Raw genomic sequence first — 4,405 nt, forward strand, 5'->3', positions numbered from 1 at the left:
TTGGTACAATTGATGTTCTGTGTTCTAGCGGCGCCCCCCCCCCTCATATATATAGGTTGGAGGGGAGGAGAGGCAGCCAAGGGGCACCCCAAGTAGGAGGAATCCTACTTGGGTGCTTCCCTATTCGGCCTCCCCCCTTCCATATCCATCCGGAGGGGCAAGGAAGGAGGAGGGAGGAGAGAAGGAAGGGGGAGGCCGAATTGCTCCCCTCCCTTTCTCTCTTCCCCTCTTTCCTTCCCCTTATTTGGCTTACATGGGGCGCACTAGCCCCCTAGGGGCTGGTCTGTCCCCTTCTTGGCCCATTAGTCCCATGTAGTTGCCGGGGGATGCCAGGAACCCCTTTCGGTGACCCGATATGCACCAGGTACCCCCGGAACACTTCCGGTGTCCGAATACCATCGTCCAATGTATGAATCTTTACCTCTCGACTATTTCGAGACTCCTCGTCATGTCTGTGATCTCATCCGAGACTCCGAACAACACTCGGTCACCAAATCACATAACTCATGCAATACAAAATCGTCATCGAACATTAACTGTGCGGACCCTACGGGTTCGAGAACTATATAGACATGACCAAGACACCTCTCTGGTCAATAATCAACAGCGGAACCTGGATGCTCATATTGGTTTCCACATATTCTACGAAGATCCTTATCGGGTGTACCGTAATGACAACATAGGTTATTCCCTTTGTCATCGGTATGTTACTTGCCCGAGATTCGATTGTCGGTATCTTCATACCTAGTTCAATCTCGTTACCGGCAAGTCTCTTTACTCATTCCATAATACATCATCCCGCAACTAACTCATTAGTCCCATTGCTTGCAAGGCTTATTATGATATGCATTACCGAGAGGGCCCAGGGATACCTCTCCGATACTCAGAGTGAGACATCCTAATCTTGATCTATGCCAACCCAACAAACACCTTCGAAGATACCCATAGAGCATCTTTATAATCACCCAGTTACGTTGTGATGTTTGATAGCACAGAAGGTATTCCTCCAGTATCCGGGAGTTGCATAATCTCATAGTCGAAGGAATATGTATATGACATGAAGAAAGCTATAGCAATAAAACTGAACGATCAACATGCTAAGCTAATGGATGGGTCTTGTCCATCACATCATTCTCCTAATGATGTGATCCCATTTATCAAATGACAACACATGTCTATGGTTAGGAAACTTAACCATCTTTAATTAACGAGCTAGTCTAGTAGAGGCTTACTAGGGACACGGTGTTATGTCTATGTATCTACACATGTATCAAGTTTCCGATTAATACAATTCTAGCATGAATAATAAAAATTTATCATGATATAAGGAAATATAAACAACAACTTTATTATTGCCTCTAGGGCATATTTCCTTCAAATTTCTTGTGATCCTCTAACATGCGCTGCAACTTCAGCCTCTCCTTCTTACTTGCACAGTTTCTCTTTGCATAGGCAATGGCATGACCTAGATCATCAGCGGGCTCATCTGATGTCTCTTCTTCAGCTTCTTCCCGCATTGCCGGCCCAGCTTCTTTTCCCATTGTTGTACCATCGTATTCAGGAAACCCATGGCCAGGATAGCTGTCGTCGTCCTCTTCTTCTTCATTATCTTCCATCATAACCCCTCTTTCTCCATGCTTGGTCCAAACATTATAGTGGGGCATGAAACCGGACTCAAACATGTGCTAGTGAATGGTTCTTGAGTTAGAGTAATTGTGATCATTCTTATAGTCAGCACATGGATAAGACATAAAACCATCCACCCGCTTGTTTACCTTAGCCGCAAGCAGAAAAGTACGCACGCCATTAATGAACTGGGGAGAGTATAGGTCATCGTACATCCATTGCCGGCTCATCTTCATTACACGGCACCGAAAAGAACAAATTAATACAAGTTCATACACACTTATTCTCATAAAATAACATACAAACTCTCTAGCTAAAGCATTTAAATGCAATAACAAAGGAGATCAAAATCGCAACTAAGGTAACAATTGATCCAACGGCATAATGATACCAAGCCTCACTATCAATGACATATTTTCTAATCTTCAAGCACACTTTTTCCATCTTGATCTTGTGATCATCGACGACATCGGCAACATGCAACTCCAATTCCATCTTCTCATCCTCAATTATTTTTCAATTTTTCTTTCAAATACACGTTTTAATTTTCAACTACACTTAACCTCTCGACAATAGGGTCGGTTGGAATTTCCGGTTCACATACCTCCTAAATAAAAATATCTATGTCAACTTGATGGGCATAATTTTTCATAAACACGAAATGCAACAAATAGTTATAAAAGAGAATATACCACATCCGAATCATAAACCGGACGAGGGCCAACGAGGACGGATATCAAAACCATGGCACTATGTATAACAAACGACGTACGGATAAGATAATTATACAAGTAACTATATATCTAAATCACACAAACATGATTTTTTTATATATAAAAATAAGAACAAGAGGCTCACCAGAAGGTGGTGCCGGCGACGGGACGGTGCGGGCGTTCGACGGTGGTTAGGACGGAGACGGGGAGGCACTAAGTAAACCACACCTACATATGCAAACTAAGAGTCATTTTGAGCTCAAGTTGCATATAAATCAAATAAACTACCACATACAATTCCTCCCAAACTACAATCCACAAATCACTATACTTATAGAGCATTGCAAGAGCTAATCTATCAATGTTAGATGAAAGGACAAAGTTTTTAACATTTGTGATCACTTGGATGGATGGGGTGCCTTCAAATCTTGACAAATTTTGGCAAAAATGGAAGATGCGCTCGAAAGGAGAGGAAGAAAACAAAGAGGAGAGGAAAGGGGAAGAACAGAGAGCCCAGGCTCGAAGAAGGATTTATATAGGATGATCTTTAGTCCCGGTTGGTTATATGAACCGGGACTAAAGGTGCATCTCTAGTCCCGGTTCGTTCCACGAACCGAGACTAAAGGTGTTGGTGGGGCCACAGCTCGACACCAGCCTGCCACCACCTCTTTAGTCCCTGTTCGTGGCACGAACCGGTACTAAAGGTTTGCCACGAACCGAGACTAATGAGTGTCGCCCGTCTAGCCGTTGGAACCGGCACTAATGGTCACATTAATGCTGTTTTATTTTACAAACCGGGACTAATGAGCTGAACGTTAGGCCATTTTGTACTAATGTGCATTGTGCGTGTAGCAAGAGGGAGGGGCGAGAGAGAGAGAGGGGGAATGTGTGGGCGGAGAGGAGGGCACAAGCGGTTTTTGTAGCCGCCAAGGGAGGGCGGTGGCGTGCACAGGTGAGGCGTCGGAGATTAATGTGGGCGGTGGCATGTGCAGGTGAGGCTATGCGACGCGTTGGCTTAATGGCGGCGGGGCAGCACAACCGAGGCAAGGCGACACGTCACGTTAATGGTGGCGCATGCGAGGCACAACAGCGCGTGCATGGCCCTTGGGCACCACGTTTGACAGGTCGAACCCCGTGTAATGGCAGGACGGGCGAGGTGCAGCGGCGCGTGCGTGGGCCTGGGATGCCGTGTTTGCCATGTTGAACACCCACATACGACAAATGTATACATGTACAGAGGGTGCATATCTGCGTGCTCCTCGGCTACTTGGGTTGACGACCTTTTTAATAAAAAATCATCCTATCATTTGTTATGAAGAGGTATAGACAAATCTGGTTCATCGATGTGTTTAGCGGGGTTGTACTGAAAAAATGTTATATGCGACTTTTGTTAACAATCATTTTTTATGATAATCTACCTTGTGAATTATTATCCTTATTTTTTCACAATTGTTAAATTAAACGAAAAGCTATTTGTCTACCGACTGTCAGTTAGCGACAAGCACGTATGATCGCCTTTTTTTCCTCTCTGGCACGTAAAAAGAGCTTAAAAAATTAGTGCCACCGCGCTAGGATTCGAACACACAACTTATTGGTTGTGGCCACAAAGCATTACCAGCTAAGCTAACTACATGTTCTTTCATTTGCGGGTTAATTTTATTTCTACCTTAGTAAATGAGAGCGAGAAAGAAAGACCACAACGCCTTTGATGAGACAAAACCATTTGCTCCAAGTTTTTTAAAGGGCCGATGCAACGTGTTTTGTACTCCACTTGTCTTTTTTTTGTAGTGATGAATGTTTTCCAGAGAAATAAATGTTTCACTCCTATAGAATTCGAACAACGGTTTTTTTCTCGTTTGCCATATCTCAGTAAATTCTTTTGTAATGAGCTTGATAATTATAGGTACCACAAACCGATAGCTTATGTAAAAATATCGTCGTAGCTTTTTTTGAAAAAAAACTAATGTAAACATACACTCAGTAACTTTTTTGTATGAATAATATGGTAACTCACACATCGCATATCTGATAATTTATGCACCACGGTCCTGGTAACTTCAGCGATC

This window comes from Triticum dicoccoides, chromosome 4A (assembly GCF_002162155.2).
Source record: "Triticum dicoccoides isolate Atlit2015 ecotype Zavitan chromosome 4A, WEW_v2.0, whole genome shotgun sequence".
NCBI lineage: Eukaryota > Viridiplantae > Streptophyta > Magnoliopsida > Poales > Poaceae > Triticum > Triticum dicoccoides.